The following is a 23,808-nucleotide window of genomic DNA, read 5'->3' on the forward strand; positions in this document are numbered from 1 at the left end:
GGGCCTAATTTTTTAAATTCTTATTTTAATAATTATTTTATTGATCAATTTTCATGTATAAGTCTGCATACAATTGTTTTACAAAGAAAGTAGGCTAATTTTGACTATCCAACCGTTGTCCTTCTTCCTTCGCCACTGATTCTCTAAAATAAAATAGTTCCCCATGATTAGCCTCGATTTCCCTGACTGTTACAGGGCAGAATGATTTCTCAGTCTCCTTTCTATAAATATTGCATGTACTATTATTTTTAAAATGGTAAGATCACTTCTACCACATTCTATTGCTTAGAACAAGTGACAAGAATGGGCCAGATCCAAGAAATGGGGAAACAGATTCCACCTCTTGGTGGAAGGGACTGAAAACAGTTTGTGGACAGGAAGAGTCTACCACAGACAAGAAGGACAAGTGTAGCGTGAGTTTAGCTAGTAGAGAACAAGATTGTACTTCAATGGAAAACGGGGCATCGTGTAGGGCACATTCTTCCAAGGTACCTGATTCTGCAGGGACTGCTCTACAGCTCTGTGAATTGTAGATAATTGACAGCAATGGAAAATGATTTCTGTCTGTGGACATGTACATGCATTCAGTCCCTGCAGGCTTTATTGGCCCCTCTCCGCCACTGGGGATCAAGTCAGTTTCACTTCTATTCGTGCATTTGTTAAAATATTCCTCTAATCTAAATATATGTCTGTTCTTTGAATTCTCTTTCAACATTTTAGATTTTTTTTCATTGCGGTAAAATGTACATAACATAAAAGTCTGCCACCTTAACCATTTTTCAACTACGGTGCAGCAGTGAAGTACATTCACACTGCAGTGAACCATCACCGTCCATCTCCAGATATCTTTCTGTCTTGCAAAACTGAAACCCTGTACCATTAAACAACTTCCTATTCCTCCCTCTCCCTAACCTAAGCTCCTGACAAACCGCCATTCTACTTTGTGTTTCTGTGAATTTTACTACTTTAGATATCTCATATAACACAACCACATAGTTGCCTTTTTGTGACTGTTTTATTTCACTTAGCATAATATACTCTAGGCTCATCCATGTTGTAGCATGTGTTAGAATGCCCTTCCTTTTTAAGGCTGAATAATATTTTTTGTATGTATATACCACATTTTACTTATCCATTCATCCATCAAGGGATATCTGAGTTGCTTCTGCCTATTATGAATAAGGCTGATTTTTTATTTCTCTTGGTACAGACCCAGAAGTGAAATGACCAGATACAGTAGTCCTATTTTTAATTTTTTGAGGAACTCCCACAGTTTTCCATAGCAGCTGCACCCTTGTGTGAGACAAAAGTGCCCAGTGATGCCAATCTCCCCACGTCCTCGCCAACACCAGTTACTGTCTGTTCTTTTGTGTAGTAACCATTCTAACGAATGTGGTGAGGTGGTTGGATTCTCCTTTGCTTGTAGTATCTTACTAAGTCTCTCACTAATAATAAGTTAAATTAATATTTTAATGTTTATTCACTTGTATCTTTAAGAGAGCCATGTTTTTACCTTCCTTTTTTGAGAATTCTTTTAACAAGCTATGAAGTAGAATACAACAAGCAGTCTAGAATGGGTTCTCTAGCTCTGACAGATAGAGCAGCCTGTATGGTTGCTAAAATATATATGTTGCAGTAAAGAGGGAAATTTGTGATGCAGGAAAGGGATGTAATAGCAGGAGCAAAGCTCCTCAGTACAGAAAGGGAACTGTATCTAGACAGCCTTAGATAGAATCCCATACAATTTGATTATTACAATTGGAAGAAAGGCAAAATATTCATCTAAAATGCAGATAAATTAGGTTACTTAGTTGTAGAAGGTATCATTTCCTCTTTTCATTTTCTAATCTCTTCTACTTACCTCAAAACACAGTGCACAGTGCATAATAAATATTTCTTGAGTGATGGTAACAAAAATAGTCCTGTTCTACCAGAAAGAGGAAAATAGTGAAGACCCACTATGCCTAATATAGAAATAGCTTTAATATTTAACTAGTCCAATTCAGAGCCTTTATTTTAGAGTCTTAAAATGCTTTTAAATCAGCCATGTAAATAATTTTGAACCATACTCTCCTAAACTTCCCTACACCACCATCATCGCCTCCTCAGCAATCAAGGGTAAAAGAGCCCAGTAGCAAAGCTGATCTGTCCGCAACATAACACCTCTCTGATAGAAAACGGACCAACAAATGAAAGGAAGCTAAATACAGAGATTGTTTACAGGGCTCTGATGACTTATTGTTGGCAAGCATGTGAATCCTATCTAGGAGATAGGGAATAAAGAAATATCATGCTTGGTCTTAGATATGTCGACTATGGAGTATATGGAGAACAAAACAAACCAAAAAACTTAACTGACGTATTTACAGCTTACCAGACCTCAGAAGTAGAGCCCAGCATACACCCTGAGACTTTAAACACATAAAAAACAGGCCAAGGACAAGCACTAATTAATGGTTGAATGGCAATCTCATTGTTTGGGAGAAAATAGCCATGCGTTCAAAAGTGTAACAACACATTCCAGGGTCCAAACTATGTAACTTCCCACACTGAGCATCTGACCCAGCTGACCCTAATGTTGAGTGAGCTAGCAAACATCCCAGAATAAAGTAAAAGTTACATAGATGCCAAAGGTAGAAAGACAAAGCTCTGAAATTTCTTTCAGTTTAGTTGAATTCAACAAACAGTAATGCAACATCTCATATTCAGAAACTCAGGGCAACAGAATGTAGGCACAAAGAACAATAAAATGTACACCCCATCGTCCTCCTTATTTTTGATAGAATTGTTAACATTCCCTTAGGCTAGAATTTGAACTAAGAAAAAGAACTTGTGTATTACTTAATTCTATAACATGGAAAATACAACACACAAATTTACTAAACATTTACATTAAGTGTTACAAGTAATTGCAATTGCCTTCTAGCAATTGTGACCTAAACTCTGACCCTGACACCTCCACCCACAGTATGCTCAGGGTCATTTTCTGATCCTGCATGGCTAAATCCGAATCTCAGTCAGTTCCTTGTCTTCTCCATTTCAATTTGCCTTCTTTTCCTTCTTGCTAGAGATTAATGGGTTCCCTCCACTTTCCTACAATGCTGCATTATTACACTTCTGGGGACACACTACCAATTTGAATGTCTCCCCTACCATGTGTCCCCTTTCTCCTAAACATGTTAGTTCTGCTATGGTGGTCTCCCTCTCTCTATGCTACATGGACTCCTTGAAGCTGCAACATTATTTATTTCACACTTTCAACACATATGTACAGAGCATAGTTGGCTGGCTCAATTTGTCTTGCACTGTAGGTTTTCTCCTGCTTTTCCCTATTTACTCCTCCAGGGTGCTTCTTTACCACCCATTTTATTCCTGTTATTCTTGGTTCTCTGCTCCCCTACTTCAGGAAACCCCATGGTTTAGTCTGGGGAAGGCTGAGTTCACAAGAGGGTGCCTTGCAAAAAGATCACGTTCCCAGAATAGCCAACAAATCTCAAGAGTGTCTCCGTCTCTCTTTCTCTCTCCCCTTTGCCTTTCTTTCTAGCCCCAAGGTTCCCAGTTGATAGAGAATGACCATGTGACTTGAAAATCACACCTACAATTTCGTAAATCATGCTCTTATCCATTTACTCTCCCAACACACACCCTGTGAACTACAAAGTTTTCCCCAGCTGTCCACAAGTAGATCATTCCTATGAAACCTTTGTTAAGTCAAAATGGCATAAGTGAAGAAGCAATTACTTTAAGACACATCTTACTAACGATGCACATTGCAGAGGCTCAGAGGCACAGTTTAAAGCTAGGGCACAGTTTAATGCTGAGATGCTGAGTGCGGTACCTCAGGAAATAATACCATAGGCAGGCCAGTGCCCTGAGTGTGAGTGGGAGCAGACTGGAAGGGCTGAAGGATGCTGGCATGGTGTGTGATGACAAATTCGCCACCCCTGGGGAAAAGATGCAGCAGGAGGAAGTCGTGCTGAGCATGAGCCAGATTAGTGAAGTGTTTGGCTAAGAGAAAAGCCCTCCTACTCCCTTCCAGCTCCTGGGTAGGAGGTGGGACCAGAGGATGCAGCCACATGTACCTTAGAGGTCAACATGGCTGCAGAGGTAGGTGCTGTGCCAGAGAAGACCTGTCAGTCTCACCTGAGAAAAAGATTGGATTGGTGTGGGATGGGGGCGTTTGGCGGGTGGGGAGCTCAGACCTCCCAAACTGCGCTGAAGCTTGAGCATCTGGCCCAGCGCACACAGGTAGCATATTTAAACAGGTGGTAGGGAGAAATGTGCTCTTAGATCCACCTGGCAGACACGCAAGCCAGTGCTTGGTGTGACAGGCTGGCCCTGGAAACCAGGTAATTAATGACAACTCTGACAATACATGCAGACTCCAGGAGAGGTCTGAAGCTGGAGAACTCCTGCTCAGCTGTCTCAGCCTTCAAAGGGCAGATAAGGATGGAGGGGGGATTCTGGCCATTGTTCTGGGCTTTGGTCCTTTTGAGAACTGCTGGGTTTGGGGTTTTGGGTTTTATGGAAGAGATTAGCCTGGAAACGGGGAGTGTGCATCCTCCCAAATTGTGCAACAGTTTAATGAAGACCCCTTGCCTTCCCCACCAATCCCTGCCTTCAGAACTTGCCCATTGTGTCAGAGGGCAGCTGAACCCCACTTTTGATCAGTAACAAGGAAATTGGAGGGGCCACTCTCATTGCTTGAGACCCATGCTTCCTCTATGACAGCTCCCCGCAAAGCAAATGATGAACATCATTGTCCCTTTTCAGTAAAAGCAAAATTCCTCTTCAAATATCTTTCACTTATTAAAAACAAACATTAATGTAGGTCTTTTGTAAAAGTGAAATGGCGTAGAGTGAACTTGAGAAAAGTGGAGGATCTCTTGTACATAGCTAGAGCTAGTTGAAGAATTTGTCAGAAAAGTTGTGAGGCTTTTACATTTCTAAATAAAATGTTATCATGACTCACATCATAAAACTGATGTATGAGACCGCCAGATTGATTTTAATTTTGATCTCTTATGTTCCCTTCCCACCCTGTCATGGTCACACTAATGACTTCAAATGCCCCAGAAGAGCAGCGAATAAGAAAACAGGGACAAGGGCCAGGGGACCGCAAAGTCCCAAAGGAGCAAGTATTACCCGTGCTTGAGAAAAATCAGACTGAGTGGGTTATAAACATTTGAGCATTGTAAAAATCTCCAGAGGGGAAAAAGATAACCTTTGACCATAAGAATGAGATACTCTGCCCATGATGTCACTCACCAGTAATTACCATTTTTAAAGATTAACACCTTCCTCTCCGCAATAATTTTATTTAGGAAAAGACACATTGACCTGTGACTGAAACACATCGTATGCATTGTCTATTATAATATTGAGTATAAAATGTAAATAAGTATAACATTTTCAAAATCATTGTTAAAGAAGTCAGAAAAACATTTGTTTATGTTTTGGCTGATGCTGAAAGTTGTCCTTACTAAGAAATACATCTTTGAATCTATGTGTATTCAGCATAAAAATTATAACTAGTATAAAAAATGTATAATAACTTATAATATAGTTAACAGCCCATTATGAAGAACTCACTTGTCTCCACTCTATCCCACTGAGTTGTCCACATCAGCTTAACAACTGGATGACCTGGATCAGGTGTCAACAAGTAGTAACCCCCCCCCTTCTAATTTTACCCTAATATTTTAAATTTTATTCTTCAGTAGTAGTTTATATTCAATATTCTTTCATATCAGTTTCAGGTGTACACCATAGTAGTCACACAATCGTATAATTTACAAGGTGATCCCCCAGTTCTTTCAATTACCCATCTGACACCACACATAGTTATAACAATATTGTTGACTATATTCCCTATGCTGTACTTTGCATTCCCTAAAACAATTTTGTAACTGTGAATTTGTACTTCTTAGTCTCTACCTTTTTCACCCAGTTCTCCAACCCCTCTATACTCTGGCAATCATCAGTCTGTTCTCCATTATCTATGAGTCTGATTCTGTTTTGTTTATTCATTTACCCTTTTCTTTAGAATCTACATACAAGTAAAATCCTGTAGTATTTATCTTTCTCTCTCTGACTGATTCCACTTAGTATAATACTCTTTAGGCCCATCCATGCTGCCACAAATTGTAAGATTTCATCCTTTTTATGGTTGAGTAATATCCCATTGTATACATGTACCACTCTTTTTAATTCACTTATTTTTTAATGGACACTTGGTTGCTCCATATTTTGGCCATTATAAGTAATGCGGCAACGAACAAAGGGATATATACATCCTTCCAAGTTAGTGTTTAGATTTCTTCTGGTAAATGCCCAGAAATGGAATTCCCTTTATTATTTACGTAATAAAGGACATTATTTACATAAGGACATTATTTACATAATGTCCTTCTTTGGCTCTTATTATAGCCTTTGTTTTAAAGCTTATTTTGTCTTATATAAGTATTGCCACTTATACTTATAAGTGTCTATTTCCATCCTGTTACACTCCATCTCTCTGTGTCTTTTGATCTGCTGTGTGTCTCTATCAGACAGGATATATATGGGTCTTTTTTTTTCTTATTTATTCAGCTATCCTGTTTTTTTTTTATTGAAGCATTTAATCCATTTATATTTAAAGTAATTATTGAGAGCTTTGTATTTATTATAACATTTTACTCATATTTATATTCCCCTCTTTTTTCTTTCTTCTTGAAGAACTCTCTTTACCATTTCCTCTAAGAAAACCAATATTTCCTGTAATACTGGTTTTTGTGGTGATGAACTCCTTTAGCTTTTCCTTATCTGAAAAGCTCTTTATTTCTTATTCAATTTTAAATAACTTTGCTGGGTAGAATAGTCTTAACTATAGGTCCTTGCTTTTCATCACTTTGAATATTTTGTTCCTATCCCTTCTGATCTGAAATGTTTCTATTGAGAAATCAGCTAATAGTCTGACAGGATCTCCCTTGTAGGGAACTGTCTTTCTCTTGCTGCTTTTAAGTTTCTCCTTTGCCTTTAACCTTTACCATTTTAATTATGATGTGTCTTGGTATGGGCCTCTCTGAGTTCATCTTGTTTGAGACTGACTCTGAACTTCCTAGACTTGTATGTCTATTTGTTTACTGGGTTAGTCATTATTTCTTTAAATGGGTTCTCAACCCCTTGCTCTCTCTCTTCTCCTTTTGTGCCCCAATGATGCTGATTTTATGACATTTGATGTTGTTCCAGAGGGCCCTTAAGCTGTACTCATATTTTTAATTCCTTTTTTCTGTGTAAAGTTAATCAAAAGCATAAACTTAATGAAAAGTTAATGAGCAGCATAAAAATAATAATAACTTTTCAAGAGGAAAAAAATGGATTAATTCATTCATGACACAAAACAGGCATTCTTAGAGGAGAAGGATAGTTGTTGTGGAGAAAAAGATGGGTCTGGAAGAAGTATGTTTAACAAGCATGCTTGAGTGAAACCCTACTTGCTACCTGATATATAAACACTTTCAGTGACTCAAAAATTTTTACTAAAGGTAAAAACATCACAACATGCCTAAGATGATCAGACGTTCTGTAGATGCTGCTGAAGTTAACCCAAAGCCGAAGCAGAATCGAATTAGGGAGATAAAGAGAAAGCATAAATGTAGATTACATTCAAAATAATTTCTAAGTATCTCGGGAGATCTCAAGGCTAAGGACATCAGAGTGTGAGAAGCATTACTCTACATAGTAGCTTTGTACAGAAATATAAACTCAAGAATAATAAAATGTTCAAGTTGTAGGCCGGATGAGATGAGGTGAATTCATTAGCCCCTGCTTTGAGCACCTTTCACAGGTATCACCAAGGTCCTATTTTCTCACCAACATTTTTCTAACATGTTCTATACATCACATAGGCCCTTATTCAGAGATAATTTGCCATCTCCGTCAGAGTCAGCTGGAAACCAACATGGAGGGCTGGTTATTGGCAGTGTTATGTTACATTTCTGGGCTGAAGAAATTGTCAAGGCACTTACCAAAGAAAACAAGGAATGACTGAGAATTTATTTCAAATAGCTAACCAAATGTGTAAGTGGTTGCAATTGGGTTGATTAGGCTTAGAGTCTCTTAAATGACTCTTATTATCACTGCCATTAAGGAAAACAGTTATTTGTTCATATTTGACTTTACATTAAAAATCTACATTTTAAATAATATTTCAAGAAAGTGATAAAAATGAGGACAATTCTTCAACTGGTTAAAAAATTTGTGAGCTACATCATATCCGGAATCCACCTGTGGCATTTTCACTGCATTAAAAAAAAATTATTTTTTCCAACTCTTGTTCTGGGATATTTTCAAAGCTTATTTCATTCTTTCTTCCTCTGTTTCAGCACATTGGTGTTTTTTTTTTCCACATCTCTAAATTCTGGCACTTTCACACTACATTATTACTTTCCTTCAAGAACAGTTACGATTTTCATAAGATATTTAGATTTTTATGAGAAGAAAGTAGAGAAATATTACTGTTAGCCCGAGACCTACCACTTGGTTGAATTTCATCATTGATTCCCAGAATCCAGAATCCAGAGTGAGGGCTACCATTCCCCAGGCTGCGAAGGGAAACCTGCCAGGCCTCATGAGCACCACCGTCACTGTAATCCACCCCTAAAGCAGACCTACCACACCGTTATGGTACCATTAGATGCATGTGGTTAATTTTTAAGTTATTAAAGAGTAATGGGATATTTTTCTTTTTAAAATACAACTTCTAGTTTATTGGAACTGGTATATCGGTACACACATCTGTAAAATCAATCTATCTTTGCAACCTTTAAAGAAAGAGCCAGCAAATGCTGATTACATATTAAAAACCCTCATATGTCCCCAAAACCCTCACTAGGATAAAAAAAAAATACTTCTGCTTTGGCTGGTGTAGCTCAGTGAATTGAGTGCAGGCCTGCGAACCAGGGGATCGTGGTTCAATTCCCAGTCAAGGCACATGCCTGGGTTGCAGGCCAGTTCCCAGCAGGGGACGCATGAGAGGCAACCATACATTGATATTTCTCTCCCTCTCTCCTTCCCTTCTTCCTCTAAAGATAAATAAAAATTTAGAGAATACTTCTGAATGCAACCTATTTTCCCTCAGCCATTTTATTCCCAGCTTTATTGACACATAATTGACACATAACATGGTGTAAGTTTAAATGGTACAGTGCTACTTGACATGGGTCCATGTTGCGCAGTGATTGCCACAATAAGGACAGTTAACATATCCGTCACCTCCCCTTTTCTTGTGTGTGATAAAGGACTTTTAGATACGCTGCCTTAGCAACGCTCACATATATAATACGGTATTGATTTGTAGAATCACCATGCTGTTCATTAAGGAGCTCTCTTTCTAACTTCCATATGAAATGACTTTACAATCTCCTTCTTATCTACAAGTACACCCGAAACACTTTTTCAGTTTTATTCCACTCAAATAAAGTATGTTAAATTTAACTCTCTATAGGAACTAAGTTCATATTGCTTCCATTCTCTTTAAGTATCAAAATGTTTGCTTACTCAAGATTTTATTAAGGTGCTATAAGAAATTTTTTAAAAAATAGAATTAAGAATGGTAATGTAATCGCTATTATGCAATCTCCCTCTACTGGATAGTAATAAAAATCTTCTTAATATATGTGCTTAAAGTCGTGATTATATAGTAAAGTGACATAAAAAACTATATCAATTAACCTAGTGTCCTATTCCTAATTTTGCCATAGAAGAAAAATATCACATGACATCCACTTCAACTACCTTTGCCGCCTAACTGCTCTCTTCTAGCCCCTGTGAATGGGTCATAAAATAACAATACATAATTTTACCCTGCATGCCAACAATATCAGACTACAATTATTCAGTTAAGGTAGAATTTTTTGAAGAATAATTTGGAATATCCAAAACTACCATAGCAAAAAGAACAGGTATTGTTGTTATTTCAGAGTCAGCATTTCCAAGTTCTCTCTTTAGTCAAATCTCTGTGTGAGGACTTTAAGTTCCAGGTGTTCAAATACAGCCCTTCATAATTTAAGACAGAGTTTTTATTTAATAAGTCTAAGAACACCCTATCTTTAGACAATTCACAGAATACTTCAAACCGGGATTTATTTCCTTTTATGGCATAAGTAGGACAAAGGGCTGAATTAAAATCCTAAATGGCCCTTAGCAGTAATACAACCTTAACAATTTATTTAATCTTCCTTGGGTTTAATCTCCTCATCTCCAAATTAGAGAGAATTATTATATTTACTGCTTAGAGTTATTTTTAGGACTACCTAATTCAATGTTTAAAAAGTGTTTATCAAAGTGCCTCACTCAAAGGAGATACTTAATAAGTGTTAGCTACTTTTAAATAGTAATAGTAAACATGAGTCTAATTAAGATGGTAATGCCAAATTTAATTATGTGAATGAGTCTTATGAAACTATCACTGCATTTAAATGCGTGATTTCAAGTCATTCTTCTGTATATTTTCAAGTGAAATTATAGAGATAATAATATATCCCCTCTATAATATATCCCTGACATATTATAATGACATATATAATAATGGCATTAAATACATATGACATTATGTACTTAATGTCAGGTTGATAACCAAATCTGACATTAAAACTTAAAACATAATGCAGTAGAAAAGACTGAACAGATAGATCTAGAATGGATATTATTTCATGCAATCTCCATAGTTTTCACTTATGAGAAAACTAAAACCTGGAGAGTGAAATGACCCTAATGATAGAAAGGCTACAATCCAGCCGTTGGATGTTGCCGAGCATGGAACAAGGCCAACGCCTCAAAGCCTAGTTCCGTGCAGTCCCCAAACAGCACACTTTTTCCTGACATCAGATGCTGTTCATTTCACAGTCACACATTCAGTACACATAAAAAAATAAAATACAGGATGCAAATTATGATGTGACCAAATGTAACTATGAAACTAGTTTGTTGAGTTGCTAGAAAAGTTACCATAAAAATAAACCTCAATGGTTTAAATTATTTGGAGTATGTTTCAATCTTTGTCATCAAATTATCTTAGATTATCTCATTGTATCCTTAAATCTATCCTGTAAAGGAGGAAGAATATATCTTCTGAATTGCATTTTAAAGAAGGAGAAATTGAGACTCAGAAACTATAATTTCAATGCTTGTGGGAGGTGAGACAAAAATCAGGTCTTTGGACTCTTGATCAAAAGTTCTTCTTTGCATTATGATGATTTTAAGCTATGCAATTGATACCTTCTGTCTACCATTAATAAGTAGTAGATATGTAAAAACAGAACCATTTCAATTAATGAATATTTTGATGTACACAAAATAAAGTGTGCATCCTAGGATATATATGTTATCAAGAGTTTGACATCTGAGAGAGGGTCACAGTGATTGTTAGCTATATATATATTCATTCAAAACAGACATAAATTGACAGACATAACTTTTATTTCTTACAATGCACTTTTAAAAATAAACAAGGTTACAATCGCTTAGAAGTAAAAATACTAAAAATATGCCATTAACTTAAAGTATCTAAATTTAACCAGTTATTTCTTAACCTAAAAAAGTCTTTCATATTTGAAAGCAGCTTACAGAACATATCTCATAGATAATCACAAGATTCTGCATTGAACTTTTTAAATGACCTTCACTTTGAAATGTTCCTTTAAACATATCCTGAAGGGTTACTGAGTAGAGTGAGACAAATTCTACTGACTGTACTTTAACTCCATGATAGGTTCTGTTGATGCAACAGCATTATCTACCACCCACCCTGGTAGATAACACCTTTCCCAAGGCACTAGGGCAATAAAGATCTGACCTAAACTGTGCTGCCAGGATTGTAAATCCTTGCTGAGAAAAGCGTGTGACTGCATTGCCACGTGTACAGCAGTAGGAGGATTAGGAGTAAAAAGGGCATCCTAGGAAGAGAGCACTTTAAGGGTGTGGTGTTCACATCCATGGCTGTGAGCCCAGGGCAAGGGTACAGCCAGTCTCTAAACTCTTTCCAGGAAGCCAACCAGAGCTGTGCCTGGAACTTGTTAAAATGGCAGCTGACATGATCATGGCAGGGAATGGCAAGATTGGGACTGCAGTTACAAAATGAAGTTAGATTAGTGAGACTCTAGTTCAAGATACCAAGGGGCAACTAGCACAGTAAAAAGAACATGGAATTGGTATCTCACTGTGGTTTTAATTAGCCATCTCTCTGATGGCTAATTAAGGATGCTGAGCATCCTTTCATATGTCTCTGGGCCTTCTGTATGTTCTCCTTGAAGAAATGCCTTTTCAGGTCCTTTGACCATTTTTTTATTTAGATTATTTGTCTTTCTAAAGTGGAGTTGTATGAGTTCTTTACATATTTTGGAGATCAAACAATTGTCTGAGGTATCATTGGCAAATATGTTTTCCCATACCATTGGCTTCCTTTTCATTTTGCTAATATTTTCTTTAGCCACACAGAAACTTTTTATTTTGATGAAGTCCCATTTGTTTATTCTTTGCTTTATGTCTCTTGCTCTAGGGGATATATCAGGAAAAATATTGCTGCATGAAATAGCTGAGATTTCCTGTCTATATTCTCCTCTAGGACTTTTATGGTGTCATGACTTATATTTAAGTCTTTCATCCTTCTTGAGTTAATTGTTGTGTATGGTGTAAGCTAGTGGTCAAGTTTCATTTTTTTGCATGTAGCTGTCCAGATCTCCCAACACCATTTGTTAAAGAGGTTGTTTTTACTCTTATTTTATATTTCTGCACCCTTTGTTGAATATTAACTAACCATAATGACATGGGTTTATTTCTGGGCTCTCTATTCTTTTCCATTGATGTATGTGTCTGTTCTTATGCCAGTACTAGACTGTTTTGATTACAGTTTTCTTGTAATACAGTTTGATATCAGGTATTGTGATCCCTCCTACTTTGTTTTTCCCACCAGTCAGAATGGCCATCATTAACAAATCAACAAAGAACAAGAGCTGGTGAGGATGTGGAGAAAAGGGAACCCTAGTGCACTTTTGGTGGGAATGCAGACTGGTGCAGCCACTGTGAAAAACAGTATGGAATTTCACCCCAAAACTGAAACTGGAACTGCCTTTTGACCCAGGAATTCCACTGCTAGGATTAGATCCTAAGGACCCTGAAATACCAACTCAAAAGAACTTATACACCCCAATGTTCATAGCAGAACAACTTAGAATAGCCAAGAGCTGAAAAAATCATAAGTGCCCATCAGTAAATGAGTGGATCAAAAAACTATGGTACATTTGCACAATGGATTACTATGCAGCAGAATAAAGAAGTCCTACTCTTCGTGACAGCATGGATGGAACTCGAGAGCATATGCTAAGTGAAATAAGCCAGGAGGTGAAAGACAAATACCATATGATCTCACCTATAAGTGGAACCTAATCAACAAAACAAACAAGTGAGCAAAATAAAACCAGAGACATGGAAATAAAGAACAAACTGACAGAAACCAGAAGGGAGGAGGCAGGAGATAATGGGGAAAAGGGGAAGGGTCATCAAAGAACATGTACAAAGGGCCCATGGACAAAGACAATGGGGGGAGGGGAGAACTGAATGTGGCAGGTGGCATTGGATAGAGCAGGGGACAGTAATGGGAAGAAAATGGTGACAACTGTAATTGAACAAAAATAAAATAAATAAGTAAAAAATGAAAAAAACATGGTATTTTTAAAATTAGATCTGAATTTGAATTCCTATTCCTTAATTCCTTTACTACCAGCGTGACTTGCAGCAAGTGAGTTACCCTCTTTATTTAATAGACATATGACCTTAGGAAAGTAGCTTAACCTTTTTATGCCTCAGTTTCCTCATCTTTAAAGTGAGATAATATCTCCTAGGGTTGTTGCAAGTTAAATGAGTTAATACAATGAGTAAAGCCCTTAGAAAAATACCTGGCATGTGGTGAGCACTGTTTAAATGCTAGCTATTCTTTTTTGTTATCAAATTTATTGGAGGTACATTAATAAAATTATGTTTTAAGTGTATAATACTATATCATCTGTATATTGCATTATGTATTCATCACCTCAATTTTAATCTCCCAGTATTGGTTATTCTCATTTATTAGTATCTCTCTAAGCTGCAGTTTCCTCATCTGGGAACTGGAGATAACAGAACCTGCCTTTCACAGCTGTTTTGAGGATTATGTAAAAATTCTATAAATTGTGCTACTATTGTTATTACTTTGTTGTTGCTTCTTGTGTTAGGCTGTGGTACTATATATGCTCACACTAACTGAAAAAAAAAGTGAACTGGATCTTTCTGTAATTAATTATAGGATGACAGTTATGACACAAGTCTGGAGTTCAACCCTAATTCATCCCAGGGTTGCCCAAGTAGCAGAAGATATTCTCAAAGTAAGTCTATCACTGAAAATGAGTTACGCTAAAAAGGCTTCACATAGGTGATAAAAGTTATAAAATTCAATGTCAGAAACACACTCAGATTATTCAGTCTTAAGACCTCAAAGAATAATAAAGACTTTTCATAAAACAATTCTTCCCTCGCCATTCTGCCATGAATATTCATTCATGAGAGTCTGTCGAAGTTAAACCTTTAGATAAGACTATAAGATATTTTATTTTTAGAATTTTCTATTAATTTTTGAGAGAGAGAAGGGAGGGGACGAGACACTGATTTGCTGTTCCACTTACTGATGCATTTGTTGGTTGCTTTTTGTATATGCCCTGCCCAGGCATCAAACCCACAACCTTGGCATTTCGGGACAATTCTCTAACCAGCTGAGTCCCCTGGCCAGGGCAAGACTATAATAGTCTTCAGGTTGGACAATCGTCAGTGAAAACAGACACAGTCCTCAAACTTGCTGATTGCTTTTCTACGAGAGACCAGCACCAACATTCCCCATACTAACACGATGCTGTATCCCGGGGAGAAAAATGAGAGAGGCAAGTGAGGCACTTGCCTAGGCTGCAGAAACCTCAGTCATCAAGATAAATAATACTATAATGCAGTGTTGTTGTTGTTTTTTAAATCAAACCCAGTGCCAAAAATTCATGATGAGCAAAATAGAAAATTTTTTAATAAAATCAGTAAATTTCTTTTCTATGGCTTCTATAACATATTACCTCCAATTTAGTTGCCTAAAACAACACAAGTTAATTATCTTAAAATTATCCAGACCAAAAGTCTGACATGGATCTCACTGGGATAAAAGGAAAATGTCATCAGGGCTGTGTTCCTTCTGGAGGCCCTACTTCCCTCCCTTTCCCAGCTCCAGAGGCTGCCTGCTTTCCTTTGCACCTGGCCCCCTTCTTCCATCTTCAAAGCCAGTGGTCCTGGGTTGAGTGCTTCTCAAAGTGCATTCCTCTGGCCTGTCTCCCTCTTCCACTTGTAAGGACCCTTGGGATTACATTGGACTCACCCGTATAATCCAATATAACCTCTCTACATCAAGGTCCAGGTCCTACCTACAAAGTCTTTTTGGCCACATAAAATAACATTCTCACAGGTTCCAGGGACTGAGTCTTGGACATCCCTGGGTCCATTATTCTGCTTACCACAAGGAAGTTCCTCCCTGCACTTGTAGGATCTCACTTTCCACACCCTAATCCTGGTCCTGCCACATTGTTAATTGACCAATTGTGGTTATTTTAGTCCTAAATTTTCTGGATTTATAGCACTCTATTCATGATACCCTTACAAAAACTAGAGGTATCACTCAGCAAAGCTATTCTGAAAGTGGTCCAGAAGCAAAAAGGTAATCAAAAATCTACAAAACAAGCATGATACATAATTTGTTTATATGGAAAGGCATTAGTGTTTCAGTATTTGGAAGCTGTTGAAAAGCTAAAACCCATCTCTACAGCATTAATGACTTTTTCTCTATGTAGTAATTAACCTACTGTTATTCTAAAATTTTTACTATATTACTTTTATTTTGCTCTTGCCTATTTTCAGAGCTGCAAACATTTTATTTGACACTTAGGATTATTTGCTCTTATTTTTAGCTGGATTAAAGCACCATACTTCTCCTCTGTAGGTCCCTGGGTGCTCTAGGGTTGCTTTCTGCTTATAACAGGTGAGGCTTAATGACCCAATTTCTGACAACTCTGAGCATATAGGTGCCCTCTCTAAATCTCATGTTGGATTTTTTCCATCAGGATCTTACTTGGTGTTGGTCAGTTTTCGGGTATAGGGACAATCTTATTTTTCTTTTGGCATAAAATAAATGTCAAATGAGTTTGCAAATGTTATAACATTGAATTTATCTAATAAAATTACAATCCAAAGAATTAAGCCCTGTCTTCTTTTACTATGTCCCAAACAAGTGGAGTGACTTGCCCATCATCACCCAAGATATGAGCTGAGCTCCATCAGTCTCTAAAACTCTTGCCCTTTCCACCCATCCCCACCACAGTTCATCACTAGGAAGGGCATTATCATGGATAACCAAATATAAGCTAAAATCAGGAGATAGCCCAGAAGTCCAGGACTATTTACCCTTTTTCACACAGACATACGCACACACAACTGTGCTAACAAAAATAATCATTAAAACTTTGTTAGATAATCAAGCAGTCCCGTTCCTGAAGATGTATTTACAATCCCATTTCTGATCAAAGGGACACAATTTTGCTAGCTATCAAAGTGTTTAGGGAAGCTGAGAGAAAGACATCTGCTTCATAAATAGTATCCTTGCCAATAGGGCCAATTAAATTATGATGGTCTCTTTTCCCTCAACAGCTTTGGTTTCAAACACATTTTACAAGTTAGAGCCAGAAAATTTACTGCTAGGAGACCATTTATGCACATTAATCTGAGAGCTTTCTTTTGCAATCTTTTCCTATGAAGGAAATTCCCATCGTTGCTTTAAATTATTCAACATTTTTATGTGTGTGTGAAAGAAGCAAATTCCTCCCCTTTATGCCTTTGGCCAAGGCAGGTGGTGCCAGCACCAGGATGAGCAGGTGCAGCTTCCAGCATTCCCTCGGTGCTGGCCGCAGCATCCAGAGAAAAGCTGCAGTAATCACTTCGAGGGCAGGACATCATGGGCTCTCCCCACAGAGCACCCCCCAGCAACTTCAAGCTGCCGCATAGAGGTCAGTGAGAGATCTAGGGCCTTCAGTCTTTCCGCCAAATCAGAGTTCACTCAAGGGTGCGCATTGCTCCAGGGGCAAGTGTGACTCTAGAGAAGCAGCCTTTAGACATTTTCCCTGTAGTCAATGCTTTCTCTAGAGCCTCCACATTCCTCCTCCAATTTTTGCCTTCCCAGTGAAGATCCTGACAACAAACTGGTCAAACCCAATCATGGCAAAATGCCATCTCATAAACATCGAGAAAAAACAAAATAAAACAAAACAAAGAAGTTTTATTTTACAAGCAAAATATAACCAAAGACACTGAAATAGAGAAGAGGCTGACAGTGACCAGAGGGGAGAGGGGAGGGAATTTCAGGGGGAAAGGGGAAGGGTTTACAGGAACAAGTATAAAGGACACATGGACAACAACTAAGGGGGGTGGAAATGGGAGGGAGGTGGGGAACACTGGGGGGTAGGCTGGGATGGGAGTAAAAAAGAGAAAACTGTACTTGAACAACAATTAAAATAAATTTTTAAACCATTAAAAAAAAGAAGTTTTGCTTTAGAGAATCATAGTGAAGTTGTTACCAAATTATAACATCCTATTCACCTACGTAAAACATGCTTAAATAAGTTCTTCTCAATGTGTAAATAAACACATTAAGAGTGTAGCTTTTCTGAGAAATATTCCTTTTCAAATAGTAATCAGGAGACATAAATATTCATTTTTATTCAAATGAACCAGTGTTTCTCAAATGTAATTAACCATCAGAATCATTCAGAAAGCTTCTAAAAGTATAGATTCTTGAGTCTCTACCAAAATCTCACAAATCAGAATTACTCAAGGAAGTAGCTATGCATTTGAATTTTCACCAGGATAGTGATTATTGGACAAATTTAGGAACCATGAATTGGGCAAATCTTTTTTGTGTCCTTTTATATGCATAGCTTTGCATTGGACCCTGGAGATAATATAAAGATGAGAAGAGAGATAGTTGATATTCTGGAATGATTTGAAATGTAGTAAGAGAAATCAAACAGGAAAATAAGGCAGAACATAAGAAGTGTAATATGAATGTTCTATCAAAATAGATCCAGGGAAAGAGAAATTACATCAGCTTAAAGTTTTAAAGCGTTAAAGACATATTTCATTTGAGAGGGACTTTACAAAAGTATAATCTCAATTATACTTTGCAGAAAATGCAAAGACACAAAGACATAAAACCTCTATATGGATGAGGAAGAGTGACCGTGTTTGGCTATAGTGCAAGGGGCAGCCAGAGCAAAGGCCTACAGTGCAAACCATTGCATAAATGAGAGTCCACTGAATGTTTCTCAGTGTATATACACTTAATTTCATAAAAGATGAGATCAATGAACTGGAGTCAGCTGCTGAAAATATGTCCCACACAGCACTGCAGATAGAGCCCTGCTCCAAGAAAAAGAGAAGGAGGACTTTGAGAATGAGTAACATTGATTCTGAAGTCTCAACCTGAAAAATATGAGACACCAGGTCTTAAACTCAAATCACATCCCTCTTTTCTTCCTTTCTTTTCTTTCTTTTCTTTTTTCTTTCTTTCTTCCTTCCTTTCCTTCCTTCCTTTCCTTCCTTCCTTTCCTTCCTTCCTTTCCTTCCTTCCTTTCCTTCCTTCCTTCCTTCCTTCCTTCCTTCCTTCCTTTCCTCCTTTCCCCCTTCCATCCTTCCTTCCCCTTTCCTTCCTTCCTTATCTCTAATATGTAATTTCTGCATAAATAATAGACTGCATTCAATACTTGCCCATTCAAAAAGCTCAAAACACTAAACAAACTCTTTGGTTTGACAACATAAGTGGTCTAAATTAAGACTTATAGAGGTATGTATTGCTTACCAATAGATGTGCCTAAATCTACAGAAGTCAAATAAACAGATTTTGTCATTCTTCTGCCAATACTTGGCAAGCCCAAATGGAAACAAAATGATCTTTTCCAGGCATATCTGCAGCACAGAAAAGTGATTGATCTTTTTGCATGATACATTTATGTAAATATTAATCCAGAGCTTTTGATAAAGAAAAATACAGCATATGCTTAAGCAAACATGCACATATGTTTTCGAAAAATATTTTAAATACAAGCAGCTTGGCAGAAATTTTCAAGAATTATTCCAAACGTTAGCAATTATGTTCTCAAAGGAAATATTGGTCTCTATAAATGAAATAAATGCAGAAAATTTTTTTTAGTACTTGTGATTGTGCAACACAGATGTCAAGATACGTTTATACGATGGGCTGGGAAAGTAAGCACAGCACTGGGACAGAGACCCAAAAGAAATCAAGAAAGCTGCGCAGGAAAAGAGGTTGGAAAAACTATACATTATTTTCTCTTCTCCTTTCTGTTCCCTTTCAATGTGAGTTTACTGAAGCATTACTTTTGTGAGAGCTCAGTGTTTGGATAGCTCTGTATTTTAAAAAATAGTAAATGGACAGGGAATACTCATTTCCGTTTGTTAAGCATCTATTTTGTGCTAGAACATCTGCTAGACTCTTTACATTTGTTATCCTGCAATGTAGGCAACCCTTCCTGTTCATGGAAAGACTTTAAAAATTATCCCAAGTTAGAGAAGCAGTAAAAACAGTGCCTAATTTGTTTGGCTATCATGAGGACTAAAATGGGTTAAAACATGCAGAGTACTTAAACTAGTGCCTGACATGCAGTACGTAAATACAAGCCATGATGATTATTACACTGTGAGAAGAGTGGTGTCCACATCACTTTCTTTAAGTTGTAACTTACCACAATTAAATGTTTCCCAATTCTCTAATCTTGTCACATTCCTAGTGTTATCGACTCATAGAGAACCATTTCTCAGTCAATTTATGCTTATAATCACTATTTTAATCTGAAACTCAATTAAAGGAAATTAAAACAGAAGTATGTGGAAGGAAGGCCTTATTGGGATTTATGAGCAGAGTAATTAGATCATATAATGCCATTTACAAGGCCCACCTGCTTTCTTTGTAGAGCTGTGCAGTGTGCGCCTAATCACACTGACAAATTTGCCCGTGACATCTTTGTCTTTGTATATTTAAGTGTGTCACACAGCCAAGGCAAGGCCTCATGGGTTCCCTGCTATGAGGACAGAGAACAGATTTCAGAAAGCCTCAGCCAGATTTTATTACTAAATTCTTTTGTTTCAAAAATAGCCAGAAAACTGTACTTGAATCATAATTAGATTTAAAAAAATTTTTTAAATATACTTTTCTTTTTTGAAAAAGAAATAATGTCAACATGCAATTGGTTTATTATTGTTTTTAAACAAATGTAAATATATATTCAAATGTCTCTGTTTTAATTTCTAATATTTAATATACAATTTTAGTAGCTATAACTCACAATAAAAACAAGAGATGGCTGAAGAATTTCAATAACTTTTAAGATGGTAAAGGGATTCAAAGACATAAACTTTGAGAACTGCTGCTATAGGTGCTATTGTTGAGGGTATTTCTACTGGATAAACTGAGGCTTGGCTGTCCTAGCTACAGCGGCACCACGGCTGGGGTATAATGTGTGTGTGTGTGTGTGCATGGGCATTTTATATGTGTCTTGCATGCCTGATGTGGGCAAGTGGGAAACCCTTGTGGAAATGAATCACTGTATTGCAATGTACAGCGCTTCATATATTTTATGTTAGGTCCTCTTCTCACAGCCTTGTAAGTACTATTACTATGTGCCTTTGGCAAATGAGAACATTAAGGTGTAAAGAGGAAAGGGGCATTCAATAACGAAAGTATAAACAATGGGGCAGAAATAGTAAGTAGAAAGGTTATTCTTATCTAGAAGAGGAACCTCCCTATGGGGTAGGAAAATGAAGGAACGGTGGAATATTAGACACAGAGCAAGTCTGAGAGTCCACAAGCACAATCAGACAATCATAGTAACTCTTCATTGGATCTTGAAATCCATCTGTTTCTCTCCATCTGTACACAGAAATATTAATACCAATCTACCTCTTCCCATGTTTGTAGGGATAAAAAGTGTCAATGTTTACAGAAATTCTCTCCAACCTGTGAAGTCAGGAAGTATTAAGTAAGGTGATATTGTGTATGTTCAAAAAGCATCATATTTGTGGACTTATGGTTATTTCAAGATTACTCAGCTTAGAGGGACTTTTTACTTATTCATTTTATCATTTCTTAATGCCAAGCATAATTTTTAGTGTTTTTTAAACCATACATGTTAAGCTAATTGTTGGCAATGTGTTTGAATAGCATTGCTCATTATTGGCATTTTCATGAATATGGCAACCACATGCTTTGTAAATGACTAGAGAAAACCTGAATCACAGAACTTTTCGGAAAGCCATGGTACCTATTGTGGGGTTTAATGAAAGAAAAACCATAAAAAAAAATCCTTTCCAAGTTTCTTTGTGGTTTGTTGACTTCGGGATTTATTTTATGAAATAGAATTGACCGTAGTTTACTTTTCTTTGTGTGTGTGTGTGTGTGCACGTGTTTTTATCAAGTTGAGCACCAGCGATCTGTTTGCAAATGGAGAGGCACCAGACCACCCTTGAGCTCTGAGCAGGAGCTTTTCTCCCACGATGTCTGGCAGCAACCACAGCAGGGGTGTCTATGTTTATGGAGCTGGGCAATGAGCTGGCACCAGAGCTGGCCCGAGACCTCCTTAAGAGATCTTGCACAACTCTCAGAGCTGAAGCTAGCTTGGTTTAGCTTGGAAAGTCAGGAAAATTGAAGCCTCTTGCATCTCTAACACTAACTGTATAATACAATGGTAAACACTCCAATCTTTGTTCCCCTGTAAAATGTGATTAATAAAAATGTTTACTGAAGAAAATGCAATCTTCATTTCTGCAAAAAAGGAGCATTTTGAAATTCAGAAAGTGAGCATTACAGAAATATTATCCTTTAAACTAATAATGTAATGTCTATCTCATTCCCATGAATAGAGAAAAGAGGGGAGCCTTGTTCTGCCTTTGACATTCCATTTCACCAAGACAAAATTTGCAACAACTAGAAAACCATAGAAAGAATCCATTGAAAAGGACTAGATTTATGATTCAGACCAAGTGTTATAGGAGTTAAGAGAAAGAAAATCAATTAGGCTAGAGTGACCTAAATTATAGTATTAAAAAAAGAAAGAACAAGAGAAGCTCTGAAACCCAGCAAAGCTATGTTGCAGTAATGCAAAACATTTTGCTTAATTATTTCTTTCCAGGTAGCAGGTGCTATTACGCATCTGGGAAAAAGAAAAAGAACTTCTTTGTTTTCCACCCCACACTCTCTTCTGTAGTCAAGTTTATGCTCATTGCCAGAGGAAGAAGTATTATCCTACTCATAGACCCTTGAGCACTGAATATAAAACATCATACCAAAACTTTATTCCTGGAAAATATCTCAAAGTCTATGTGAGCCACAGGTACCCTGTGTCATAAAAAAACTTGAGAATCTAAAGTAAAGAATTTTAGTCCCCTACATCTAATCCTTATTGACTCCTTCCTCGCAAGATTTGACTCCTGTGGGGAAATATGAAACTTTGAACTCATTATCGGTACTGTCTCAACTGAATTTATGCAAGAGATGCGTTTCCCTGAATGGAAACACATAAATGACTCCTTGAACAAAACATGAACAACTACTAAAGTCAGACATAAACATTTTGGGAGGAAATTATGAAAATGACAATAAAAAGGGAAAGTACATAAAGGTGTTCTCCAAAACAATGAAGGCAAAAATATTTTGAAGCAATATCTGAGATGGAAGACCTTATTTAATAATTCTGGAAATAGTTCCTTGAAAATACAATTCACCATAAATCTAAACATGTATATATATATATATATAAGTACCCAGTAAATACATAATAAACCTTTGACTTTTCTTAAGTGAAGAAGTAAATTGTGGGCTTTCTACATAATCTCTGCTGCTTCATTTCAGAATTCTTCTAAGAAAAGCAAGTCCTTCTGCAGTCCTTGGGCCTAGTGATGAGTGGACATTGGATTTCTGCAGGCCTTGTGCTGCCAGCCTTCACTGCACTCTCCATGTTCCACACGGTCACTGTAGGTTAATACTACGTCCAACATCTTTAAACATGTGCCATAGAAAATGTTAAAGAACAGATCTTGTGAGCATTACATGGCTTTTATACAAGATATCTACCTGAGAGAGAAAATTATTTATACTAAGGTATACCATAATAATTACAAGACTACAGGCATATTTATTCTGGTCTTACTACAAAGCCTGAGATTTTTTAATCGAGGTAGAGACCCTTCAGTCAGTGATGTGTGCTGCTGATTAGCTGATTCATTCACTTACCCAAGAAGCAGTTATTGAGGCCTTATCTTATGCAAAGTACTGCATTAATCACAAGATAAGACAGGAGTAAATAAAATATGATAGCTTTTTCAACTCACAGTACAGTGAGGGTGATGGGCAAACACCTTTAAAAGTGCGAGAGGAAGCATAACAGGTTCATGTTCAAAGCACTGCAGGGTGATGAAAGGAAGCAGTAGTTAACTGGGCTCACATGTCAAGGGCAACAGTGGAGCAGGGCCTTGAAGGAGAAGAAGAAAAAAAATGTGCTTATTTCACAACAGGCTCAGGAGGGACAGATAATGCAAGCCAAGGAAGTAGCACATGCAAATACATGGAGACTGGAGAGAGTATTTAGATTTTCATTACTAAACGTGCTTTAGAAAGCCTGTTGCATAGAGCATGTACAGGCAAGC

The sequence above is a fragment of the Sturnira hondurensis genome, unplaced genomic scaffold (assembly GCF_014824575.4).
Source record: "Sturnira hondurensis isolate 20B ecotype Veracruz unplaced genomic scaffold, ASM1482457v3 Scaffold0021795, whole genome shotgun sequence".
Lineage (NCBI taxonomy): Eukaryota > Metazoa > Chordata > Mammalia > Chiroptera > Phyllostomidae > Sturnira > Sturnira hondurensis.